The sequence below is a fragment of the Phascolarctos cinereus genome, unplaced genomic scaffold (assembly GCF_003287225.1).
Source record: "Phascolarctos cinereus isolate Bilbo 61053 unplaced genomic scaffold, phaCin_HiC Scaffold_726;HRSCAF=1367, whole genome shotgun sequence".
NCBI lineage: Eukaryota > Metazoa > Chordata > Mammalia > Diprotodontia > Phascolarctidae > Phascolarctos > Phascolarctos cinereus.
The window spans coordinates 208100788-208113959 of record NW_027556098.1 but is presented as its reverse complement, the minus strand read 5'-3'; the positions used below and the strand labels follow the sequence as shown (position 1 = coordinate 208113959).

At 34.7% G+C, this 13172-nt stretch overlaps 1 protein-coding gene across 3 annotated transcripts in view; it reads right to left on the bottom strand.

Annotated features, from left to right (window-relative positions):
* The window catches only part of ZNF385B (zinc finger protein 385B), a 521452-nt gene that overhangs the window by 239504 nt on the left and 268776 nt on the right, over nt 1-13172 (bottom strand). The gene's annotated exons all lie outside the window — the stretch shown is intronic.

The window sequence follows — 13172 nt, the reverse complement described above, 5'->3', positions numbered from 1 at the left end:
ATAGCTAGATAGCATTCATTATTAGCTGTAAGATTTGCTAAGCACTTTACAAATATTTCATCATTTTATCTTCACAACAACCCTGGGAGGTAGGTGCTATTATGATCCTCATTTTACAGATAAGGAAAATGAGGCTGACAAAGGTTAAACAATTTGCCTAGGATCACACTTATTATCTAAGGCAGGATTTGAACTTGGGCCTTCGTGACTACAGGTCCGCTATTACAGTTATTATAATAAATTTCACAGCAGTCGCAAAAAAGTTAATTTGACAAAGAACGGTCTGTATGAAATGTACACATTTCTTTAAAAAATAACCTTGTAAGGTTAGTAGCACAAGTTCTATTATTCTCCTTTTGTAGGTGAGGAAAATGGAGCCTGAAGAAGTCAAAAGGTTAAATGACTTGCCCAGGGTCACCTAGTGAGGAAGTATCAAATGGGGAACAACTCAAACAGAAGACTTTTGCTTCTGAATTCAGTTCTCTCTCTCTGCTACTAATTCAAGTTGAGCTGAGTTGGAAACAGGGAGGAAAAGCAAAATGTATGCTCCTACTTAAAATAGGGAAGAGAGAGCATTCTAATGAAAATGATAAGGGAAGCATCTAATTAAAGGCACAGCAGGCAAGCAGCTGGAAAAAGCACCTCTGGCAAGAGTGGTAGGGGAGACGCAAAACCCAGCAAGCAGACAAATGTTAACCGTGCAAGCCCAGATTGCATTAGGAACCACTGACGGCAAAGGATTGTAGATGTTAGTGTATGATGGCAGCTATTTTGTTAAAGTATATTACCACGTCATTTCTTTTTTAATCTTGTAAATAGTTATTTAATTCCTATGTTAGTTTCCAAGGAGAAATTTATTGGGAAAGAAATGATTCTAAGACATGTATTTTATTTATTTATCTAATAATTCAACAAATATTTATAAAGTGCTTACTATGCATAAGGTTATTGCCCAAAATTCTAGCTTTTATTGGTGATTGCACAAATGAAACATAAATAGAGGCAGATTTTTTTTAACCATTCTGAGAGATTTCCTTTTATAGCAACTATGAAATCCAACTTTTAAAGCAGGAATTTTTAACCTGGGGTCTGTGAACTAAAAAAAAATACACACACACACACACACACACACACACACACACACACAGAGGTAGGTAGATAGATAATTTCATTTCAGTGTAATTAGTTTCATTATTCTGAGAAACCCAGACTTCACTAAACTTCCAGAGGGGTCAATAGCATCAAAAAATAAATAAATAAAAGAAAGAAATCCTTCTCTAAAGGATTTCCAGAATGAACAGCTGCTGCTACAGCCCCCTGGCAAAGTTCAGCTTGTCTATAGTATACTGCTGGCCTGCCTTAAGATGATCTACCTGAGAACTTCCTAAGCATAGACTTAGGAATGGTCTATCTTGAATGAAGAGCTTTTGTGTCACAAAAATAAGCACTGGCCCAAAATGAGGCAGCCCCAGATTTGGGGTGATGAAGCTTAAGGAAATCTGCTAGCTGTGTGGAGGTGGATTAAGGAGAGGGGTGATTTGTGGAAGGGTGATCTATTAGCAGACCACTGCAGCTTTGGGACAAACTAGTCATTATTTACCAACCAGCTAAGATCTAGCAGATTATTTTATTTTATTTTATTTTATTTTATTTCATTTTCAGACAAAAATTTATTTACAAACAAAAATACACTCTAAATAACATTAAATCTTACTTCACAAACTGTTAGCATCTGTCAATAAATAGTCAATAAACGTTCATTAAGCATCTATGTCTCAGTGTAGTTGTGTCCTCACTCAAAACAAAGGCTTGCAATATCAAAGTTGTGTTTTTGTTAATATTCATTTTGCACATCAAAGTCATTCTATATTTCTAGTTTTCTGACTTGAGACTGCTTTAGAAGTAAATTTGTAAATGGTTATTTATTTTATATTAGAAGCACCAGGGGAAATTTTATATATATATAGATATATATCTATATATATCTATATATATATATATAGATATATATATCTATATATATCTATATATATATATAGATATATATATATAATATATATATACACACATATATATACACATATATATGCATGTATACACACACATACATATTGATATAGATAGATACACATACACACAAATACATATAAACACATATTTTTTATATATATATATATATATATATATATATATATATATAATATATACACAGATTTCTACTTAAAAGAAAACCATTTTAATCCTACCAACTCTATTTTCTTTGCCTTATGTATTAAAAAAAATGAAGTCAACTGACACGACTTGGGCCCTTAAGGGATTGTAAATTCTGTTCTTTCTAGCATTTAAAAGATAACAAAGGAATCAGAAACAGGTAAGCAGAATCAAATCTGTGCAGGATTTATGGGACGATATAAAAGTGACACAGAATGAGACATTGTAGAAGTGTTGCAATCTATGTCAATACAGGGGGAAAGCTACATAGATAAAACCATGGGTCCATAAAGTATCAAATGTTAACAAGAATAATTCTTAATTGTCATTTCTCTATTGCTGATGAGAATTAGATGACCTAAAAGAGCTCTTGCATTGAACCACTCCATTAATTCACTTTCCTCCATCATAGAGGGTGTTACATTTTTCACTAACCATGGAGTAGAGAAAGCATTTGGTTTAGAGACAGAGGGTAGAGACATGGGTTAAAACGTCAGCTCTTCTATTGACTAACTTGGTGTCCATAAGCAATTCACTTCATTTCTCTAGACCTCAAATCCTTATTTGCTAAATAACCATTTCCAAGACGATCTCTAAGGTCATTCTTGTGATTCTATGAATATCTGGAACTTTGGTGAAAATCCAACTGTAATAGTCTTCCAGTAAGCCAAATGAGTGAGAAATTATGTTTGGTCCTTGTTCTCCCTCTTCATGCCACCCATACCTCTAATACCCCCTTTCAAAATAACAAACAGTCAAAAAAAAAAAGTCAAAAAGAGTAATGAAAAACAACAAGAAAGGAGAAAAGACATACAACTCCACACAAATTAAATCCTGTAAGAAAAGAAAATGAGAGGCTCATTGTTGAAACAGCTAAAAGGATACCAAATAAACCAATGAAAAAGAAAAAAAAACTTCACAGAATAAATCCTTTTTTGGGAGAAGTTTGGATTCAGTCAAAGGGCCTCACTTGAGGACCTAAAGAGCCACATGTGGCCTCAAGGCCATAGATTCCCCACCCCTGAATTAGATGAATAAGTGATAATTGTTAAGCCCATCCTCCAATCAAGCAACGTGACAACTAAAGTAAAGGCAAACTAATGAGCAGGAAAAAAAAAAGGACTCATTCCAGATAAATAAACAGACTGATTAAAAAAAAAGAGGGTGGGGAAAATCAGGAAACAAGTGAGAAAATAAGCTGATATAGTGTACAAATATTTCAGCGGAAAGGAAATATTTGATGGAAGGGAAATGGACTCTTTATAGAATTCTAGGAAATAATATTGAGAGCAAATGTTAAAAATTCCAAAATAGTTCTGATAAGCAATAAAATAATTTTTTACAAGGGATGGAAATCGGAGCTTTTCAAGAAGAAATCACTTTTAAAAAGAGGGTAGAGTATTTAAAATGAGTGAAGAAAATTCAAAAAAAGTATATTATTTGAAATTGAGAAGAGTAGATTTGACACTCAGAAATTCAGAAGTGGATAAAAAGATTGACCAAAGTCAAACGACAACAGGCCTGAAAGAATGAAAATCTATAAGCCAAGGAATGTGGACGTGGACATGAAGATAGAACGTAAAAATATAATATAATAATTATAGGTCTTCCAGTAAAAAAATAAAAAACAAAACAAAACCCAAAGCAACAAACAAACAAACAAACCAAAAAAACAACCCTAACCACCTCCACATGATAAAACACAAAGCCTAAATACTTTACTTCAGGAAATCATACAGGAAAACTGCTCAGAAGCATTGAAACATGAAGGAAAAATACGGCTCAATAGAATTCACAGGATACTGGCAAACAGAAATCCCAAATTAAATATACCAAGAAACACCATAATCTCAATTTCAAAGAAATATTTCAGACAGCCAAGTTGGACATAACAAGGAAACTTTGTTAGAATCTTGTCAACCCACTCAGTCATTAAAAAAAAAAATCAAAGGAGATTAAAATGCAATATTCAGAATAACAAATTGCCTTTTACTTTTTCCTCTCCCAAATAAGGTAAGTTTAAAAGTTTTACTAAATTAAAGATGCACCAATTAAAACAAAAGTGGATCTATAGCAAAAGGAAAAACATTGAGATATTCCTTCAAATTAAATTTCAGGTAAGCAAGGATTTGGTGGACAAACTCAGAACAAATATAAGAAATGTAAACAAGTGCAGTTAATTAGAAAAGATTAAACAATAAAATAAAAACTTTCATCCTACTAGAAAAAGGTGTCCTTTTGTTTCTGTTTTTGTGTTTTTGTTTATTTGCTCTTACATTCTTTTGGGACCATTCAAATAATAGCATCTATGAGCCAATTTCAGAATTGGTCAAAAAATTCAAGGAAAGAAAAGAGTAGAATCTGATCTAATAACTCATGGATTACAATTCAAATTTCCTCTTCAGGTAAATCTATATTTTGAGAGGAAAACTACTAAGAATGATATTTAGAGCAAGATGAAGAGAGGGAATAAAGAGGTGTAGGACACTGAGTCACAATCGTGCCTAAATAGTTCAAGTTCAAGAAAAGCAAGGTAAGGTTTTTTTTAACCTTTTTTTCAGGGTTTTGGGAGCATGACGAATTAGGTCTCTTTCATGGAATAGGACAGCAGCATGATATATCCTTTGGAGAAGACCTACTAGTAAGTTGTGATGGAGGATGATAGGGAGTATTTGAGAAGACTTCCTTTGAGAATGGGAGGGAATTACGCAGCAGAGGGTGGGTAGACAGGGGAAAAATTACAACAACCCAACAGGTCTCGGAATGAGAAGGTGAATGAAAGGTCCCAAAATCCACCAGTCCTATAACTCTGAATCTAAGGTTCCTTCTATCATATCAAACTATTTTCTCCAAGAATAAAAATTTCTGAAGATAAGGTTTCTAAGACAATTCTCCTCATCCCTGCCCACCTCCCCAAAAAGAGGGCAATATGGGAGAGGGATGAATGAGAGAGATCTACGACCTCCCTTACAGAAGATAATAATGATTTTGTTTTCCTTCTTGTTTCTTCTTTTTCTCTGACCCTCCTTGCATGAGGGACAAAAGGATCTTGTCGACCCAAAGCTCATCAATGGGAGACAAGATCCCAGAGCAGCTGTTCTCAAAGTGTGACCTGAGAGGCCAAAACTGTTTTCAGAATAATACTAAGAAGTTATTTATTTTTTAGAATACTCTATATTTGTTTGAGACAGGTTTTTCTTCATATACTTGAGTAAAAAAAAAAAGTACCACAACATACTGAATATAGAAGCAGATATGAGAATCCATCTGTCTTCTAATAAGTTAGACATTAAAGAGATTTGCAAAAATATAAAACAATATCATTGTCATTAATTTTTTTGTTTTTAAAAATATTTTGTAAAGATGTTATATTAACATGTAATGACTTTATTATCGCTATTTTAAATGAATTAATATTTAAAAATTTTTCCATTTTAATTTCATATACAGAGAATATTGAAGAGTGCAAAGCGGGTCCTGAGATAAATTTTTTTTGAGAACCATTATTTATTTTTTAAACTTAATTAATTTATTTTTAGTTTTCAACATTCACTTCCACAAGATTTTGAGTTCCATATTTTCTCTCCATTTCTCCCCTCCTTCTACCCCAAGATGGTGTGCAATCTGAATACTCCTTCCCCCAATCTTCCCTCCCTTCTATCATATCCCCCCTTTTTTTTTTAATCCCCTTTCCCTTCTATTTTCCTGTAGGGCAGGATAGATTTCTATACCCAATTGCCTATGTATCTTATTTCCCAGTTGCACGTAAAAAAAAATTCATTTTTAATACTTGGAGTTTCAAATTCTCTCCTTTCCTCCCTCCCCACCCACCCTCATAGAGAAGGCAAGCAATTTTATATAAGTTATACATGTGCAGTCATACAAAACACTTACATAATAGTCATGTTGTGAAAGACTACTTATATTTCTCTCCATCCTATCCCACCCCTCATTTATTCTAGTCTCTCCTTTGATCTTGTTCCTCCTCAAAAGTGTTTGCTTCTGATTACCTCCTCCCCGAATCTGCTCTCCCTTCTATCATCTCCTCCTCTCATCCCCTTCCCCCCTATTTTCCTGTTGGGTAAAATAGATTTACATACCCAATTGAGTGTGTGTGTTATCTTTGAGCCAGTTCTGATGAGAGTAAGATTCACTCATTCCCTCTCACCTCTCCCCTCTTCCCTTCCACTGTAAAAGCTTTTTCTTGCCTTTTTAATGTGAGATAATTTACCCCGTTCTACCTCTCCCTTTCTCCTTCTCCCATAATTTTATTTTTTAGATATCATCCCTTCATATTCAACTCACCCTATGCCCTCTGTCTGTGTATATAGTCCCTCCAACTACCCTAATACTGAGAAAGGTCGCTAGAGTTACAAATACCATCTTTCCATGTAGGAATGTAAACAGTTCAACTTTAATAATTCTCTTATGATTTCTCTTTCCTGTTTACCTTTTCATGCTTCTCTTGAGTCTCGTATTTGAAAGTCAAATTTTCTATTCACCTGTGGACTTTTCATTAAGAATACTTGAAAGTCTTCTATTTCATTGAATATTCATTTTTTCCTCTAAAGGAGTATACTCAGTTTTGATGGGTAGGTGATTCTTGGTTTTAACCCTAGCTCCTTTGACCTCTGGAATATCATATTCCAAGCCCTGTGATCCCTTAATGTATAAAGCTGCTAAATCTTGTGTTATCCTGATTGTGCTTCCACAATACTTGAACTATTTCTTTCTGGTTGCTTGTAATATATTTTTTTCCTTGACCTGGGGTCTCTGGAATTTGGCTATAATATTCCTGGAAGTTTTCCTTTTGGGATCTCTTTCAGGAAGTGATTGGCAGATTCTTTCAATTTCTATTTTACCCTCTGGTTCTAGAATATCAGGGCAATTTTGCTTGACAATTTTTTGAAAGATGATGTCTGGGCTCTTTTTTTGTTTATGGATTTCAGATAGTCCAATACTTTTTAAATTATCTCTCCTGGATCTATTTTCCAGGTCAGTTGTTTTTCCAATGAGATATTTTACATTGTCTTCTATTTTTTCATTCTTTTGGTTTTGTTTTATAATTTCTTATAGAGTTATTAGCTTCCATTTGCTCCATTCTAATTTGTAAGGAATTATTTTATTCAATGAGCTTTTGTACCTCCATTTCCATTTGGCCAGTTCTGCTTTTTAAAGCATTTTTCTCTTCATTGGCTTTTTGGACCTCTTTTGCCATTTGGGTTAGTCTATTTTTTAAGGTGTTATTTTCTTCAGTATTTTTTCAGTCTCCAAAAAGCAAGTGTTGGTTTGCTTTTCATCATTTTCTTGCATCACTCTCATTTCTTTTCCCAACTTTTTCTTTACTTCTCTTACTTGCTGTTCAAAATCCTTTTTGAACTCTTCTATAGCCTGAAACCAATTCATATACATACATACATACATACATATATATATATATGTATATGTGTGTGTATACATATATATATGTATGTGTGTGTGTGTGTGTGTGTGTGTGTGTGTGTGTGTGTGTATTGCTTTTGAGTGAAGCAATCGGGATTAAGTGACTTATGACTTGCCCAGGGTCACACAGATAGTAAGTATCAAGTGTCTGAGGCCAAATTTGAACTCAGGTCCTTCTACTCCAAGGCTGGAGCTCTATCCACTGTGCCACCTAGCTGCCTCCAATTCATATTTTTTCTTGGAGGTTTTGAATGTAGGAGCTTTGACTTTGTTGTCTTCTTCTGGTTGTATGGTTTGATCTTCTTTGTTACCAAAGTAAGGTTATATAGTATGAGCTTTTTTCCCCCCACTATTTGCTCATGATCCCAGCCAATTGCTTTATTTTTTAACTCTTTGTTAAGGTTCTCTGTTAAGGTAGGGGTTTGCTTCCAGTGTGGAGGATGCATTGTTCAAAGCCTCAGGGGTTTTGTGCAGCTGTTTTCAGATATACTTCTAGGAACCTATAAATTCTCAGTTCTTCCAAGGTAGTGTGATCAAATGAGAGGCATTTACTCCATTTCTGGCCTGGGCTCTGGTTTATGAGTGACCACAAGCACTCTTTTCTGCCTGGGAACTTTGAGAAGGATTTTCTCTTCACCACTGCCATAAGCTCTGTCACACAAGCACTCCTCCTCGCCCCAGGACTGCCAACCAGGACTATGACCCAGATCCAAGCACAGGCAAAGCGACAGAATCCTGCTTAAGCACCAGCAAAGAGGTCCCTGTGGTCCCCCTCTGATCAGCTGCTCGATCCCCCCCACCATCTATGGGCCAAGAGCTCTGGAAGCAGCTGGCTCCACCCTGGGGGTGTGTGAGGGCTGGGGCCAGACAGGGCTCCTTTGTCATCCAGGCCTGACAGACTTTTCCTACTGACCGTCTAAGTTGTCTTTGGTGTTTGTGTGTTGAGAAGTCTGGAAATTGCCACAGTTGCCAGTGATTCAGTCCCCTGAGGCCTGCACCAGGTTCACTGGGACCCTGTCTTTGCCTGTGTGGCCCACGCTGAACTGTGCTCCTCTCCCAGCCAAGTGCAGCAGACCTTTTCCATCAATCATCCAGGTTGTCTTGTGCTGGAAATTTGTTTCACTCTGTCTTTTTATGAGTTCTGCCCTTCTAGAATTTGTTTAGAGTCATTTTTACAGGTATTTGGAGGGGTTTGGGGGAGAGATTATGCAAGTCACTGCTTTTACTCTGCCATCTTGGCTTCATTCTGAGAACTATTATTTAGAGCAGACTATCAGGTAAAAGGAATAATGAAAGGAATGAACCAATTTAACATTTCTTGTAAGGGTGCCATAAATAAATATTATTTAGTCAAGAGAGTGATCAGAGGAATAATGGGAGCCAGAAGATTTTTTACTGTATTTTTATGTAGGCTGGGAAAGGGAAGGAGCTGAAAAAAGGAGAGAGAAGGATTAATAACAAAAGTAAATTCAAGACATGAAATCTTGCATGAGCTGAGGGCTTGTGCAATGCAAAATAAACCACAAGGGAAAAAAAGTACCTTTTTGAAAGTTGGGAAAAACACACACACCTAAATGTGTGTGGCATGTATATACATATATGTGCATGTATACACACATGTGTATATGGATATTATATATGCAACAATATACAAATATATGTGTCCTCTTTGTTACCCTATGGAGGATAGCCCATCAATACTGTCCATGGGTGTGAAGATACTGTGATGGTTTCCCATTTCCTTCTCCAGTGGATTAAGGCAAACAGAGGTTAAGTGACTTGCCCAGTTACACAGCTAGTAAGTATCTGAGGATGGATTTGAACTCAGATTTTCCTGACTCCAGGCTGAGAGCTCTATCTGCTGAGACACATAGCTACCTATACTATACATAGTGAGACACTAAATCCTCTCATCTCCCCTTTTCTTCTTCCTTCCCTTCACCCTACTTTTTCTACACCATATCAGTTGCATTCTGTGAAATTCTACTCAACAAAGTAACTCTCACCTTGAGAGCTTTCAGGAGATCAATTATCCCCATCTATTTTGATACCTAGATAATACTATCCCCTTCTAGCTTTTATTTTCTTTGAAAACAGATCAGATTTTATAAACAAGACATAGGAAAAGAGTGGAGTATGTGTAGGGGGGAGGAGGGTTAGGGGCATGATAGATTGATTTTTTAAAAAATATTCATACATGCACACATTAGTAAGAAACAGTAGAAACAATCATTTAATTTACAGAATACTGACATTATTATAGTCTCTGTGTATAGAGTATTTTGTTTTAGGATAAAATATGACTTCTTCACTTTGGCATTTAAAGTCCTTCACAATCTGACTCAAATATATATTTCTGGAGTGATTCCACCCCATTCCTTGTTACACATTCTACATTTCAGCCCAATTAGCCTACTTGCTCCACAGGTGATATTTCCCTGTAATTCTCTCTTGCCTCATATCTCTGCCTCTTGACATCTCTTACTCTTTTTAAGACTCAGATCAAATGACACCTAAAATTTTATTTTAAATATTTTTCAAAGAGGCTATAGTAATACATCCTCCCAAATTTCATTATGAATAAGGTGTATATTAGGGGTACAAAAATTATTTATTGTTAAAAACAGTTAACATAATTAATCATATAAAAAGCATTATTATGTCAACAGATGCATAAATCCAATGTTCATTTATACTAAAACTCTAATAAGCATAGGCATAGAAAGGTCCTTTTTCAAATAAGAACTTTTTTCAATTAAGTTTAGGGATAAAACAACTAAGTTCCCCTTCACTGTTATTTGACATGTTATTATAAATTTTAGCTTTAGCAACAGAAAAGAGAGACATTGAGGGGGAAAATATTAGCAAAGAGGCACTAAGATGATAGTCACAGTTATGATCTTTCACTTAAAAACAACAATTAGCTAAGAAACTAAGTGACATAAGTGACAATTTCAATAAAATGGAGGGATATATGACAGCTACCAATAAAAGCACCCAGCATTTATGTATACTACTAAGGAACATCAGAAATTGATGAGAGACATTTCGTTCAGAATAGCTACAAACATGCAAAATATCTGAAAGCCAACCTAGCAAGAAGCAATTAAGACATATAGTAATACAATTCCAAAAACAAAAAAACTCAACTTAAATAACTAAAGAGACATTTATAAGAGACATGGTTGGACACTGTCAATAAAATAAAAAAGATGGTTGTCCTTAAATCAATTTATTAATTTTAGGTTATACTAAATTACTACCAAGGGAAGTGTTACAGAATTGGATTTCTTTTTGTTTTAAAATCCATCTGCTTTATGGAACTAGATAACATTATTTGAAGAAACATTCTAGACATGAGAATGAGGTGGCTAGCCTTTTTTGTGTTGTAGAACCCTTTGGCAATCTAATGAAGCGTATGGACCTTTCTCAGAAAAAATGTTTTTAAAAGAATAAAATAAAATACTTAGGAGTAAAAAGGAAGTCAATCATATCAAAATACAGTGATCAAAATATTTAAAAACATATTTATTGACCACAAGTTAAGAATCTTTGATTCATAATCTCTAGGGAAATAAAAAGGAAAAAAGAAGGAATGGAGGAAGGCTAGTACTACCGTATCTCACACTATCATACAGTAATAATAATAAAAAACTATTTGTTGCTGATTAAAAATACCAGTGTAGATTAGTAGAACAAACTAGACAAAAAAGATTCAGAAGTAAACAAAGTAACTCAGTGCTCAATAAACTCAAAAATATAAAGCATTAAAGGAAGGTCTCCTAAGCACTCCTGGGAAAGCTGCAAAATGGTTTAAAGAAAAAAAAAGTTTTATATCAGCATCTTACACTATATACTACAGTACCTTACAGGTAGATAAGCAATCTAAATATAAAAGGTCACATCATAAAATAACCAGGAGGGAATAGATGAAAGCTATAATCTTTCAGAACTATGGTTAAGGTAAGAATTCATAACAAAATGGGGCATAAAAAGGAACAAAAAAATGAAGTAAACAACTTTGATGGTAAAAATTAAAAGGCTTTGAAATGAACAAAATCAATGAAATTAGAAGAAAAATTATCAAAAGAGAAAATTTTACATTTAATATATGCAATAAATCTGATTTTCAAGTTACATAGAGACTTATTTATTCATTTCCCACTAGCTGCCCTCCTTGAATTGGAGCATCATATTACCAGGAAATCTCTTTATAAGGAAACTCATCATCCTGGGAGATTTTATCACCTTTGGTATGGTACTCAGGCTTCCTCTGTCCTCTCAGGTTGTAGGGCTGGAGGGTGGAGTAAAGAACTCTTCCCAAAACCTCCAGCTAACCTCATGGAACCTCTAACTCTTCATTTCCTATCAGCTACTCTCCTTGGACTAGAATCCATTATGCCAGATACCTTCTTCTCCCTCCCTCCCCTTTCAATTTTCTTTTATGTATCATCTTCTCCCATTAGATTGTAAGCTCCTTGAGGGCAGGGACTGTCATTTTTTTTAAACTACTGAGCCATAAGAAACCATGAATATGAAGGTTTCAGAGAAAAATGTGAAAACATGTATGAACTGATGCAAAGATAAAAAAATATAGAATTCACATATGTGAATGAAGAAACTAAAAGGCAGCTGTACTCAGATTAAATATAATTATCAATACTGGTTCCAGATAATTGGTAATGAAACATATCTCTTTCCTTTTGGTGATGAAATGATGGAATATGGGTCCTGAATGTTTCCATATGCTATCAGGCTTCCTCTCTGTTTTTGCTTACCTGTTTATGACAAGATAGGGTTGGGACATTGGAAAGGTACATCAGAAAATGAAGCATCAATAAAAATTTTAAAAAGAGAAAATTTAATTGGCATGACATAAATTGAGGAAGGAATTGGTACTACTTGTGAATTGGTTTCTCTGGCAGGACTAGGACTGTATTAGCAAAGATTTCAGATTTAATCACTTTCTTCTGAGAAAGTTCTGAGGCAGTTGAGATGGTATAATGCATTCAGTGCTAGACTTGGCATTAAGGGGCTCCAAGTTTGAATCCAGTCTCAGATACTTATGAGCTGCATAGCCCTGGTCAACTCAACTTACTCTTTGTGCCTATTTCTTCATCTATTAAAATAGGGATAATAATAACATCTACTTCCCAGGTTTTTGTAAGGATAAAAGCATTTTGCAAGTTTTAAAGTGCTATAGAAATGCTAGTTACTATAATTCATCATCATCATCATCATAATTAATATTATCCCAAAGGATGGGATATCATATCTTTGGATGATTGAGAAAATTGTTATGTAATAATCTCATTGGGTCAGCCTTGGGATCTGGATGATCTATATTCAAGTGTGACTGTGAACAAGTCATTTAACCTTTCATTGCACCAGGAATTTTCTTTTCTTTTCTTTTCTTTTTTTGGAATTTATTTATTTTTAGTTTTCAACATTCATTTCCATAAGACTGAGTTTTAATTTTTTCCCCTTCCTCTTTCCCCCTCCCCAAGATGGCATGCATT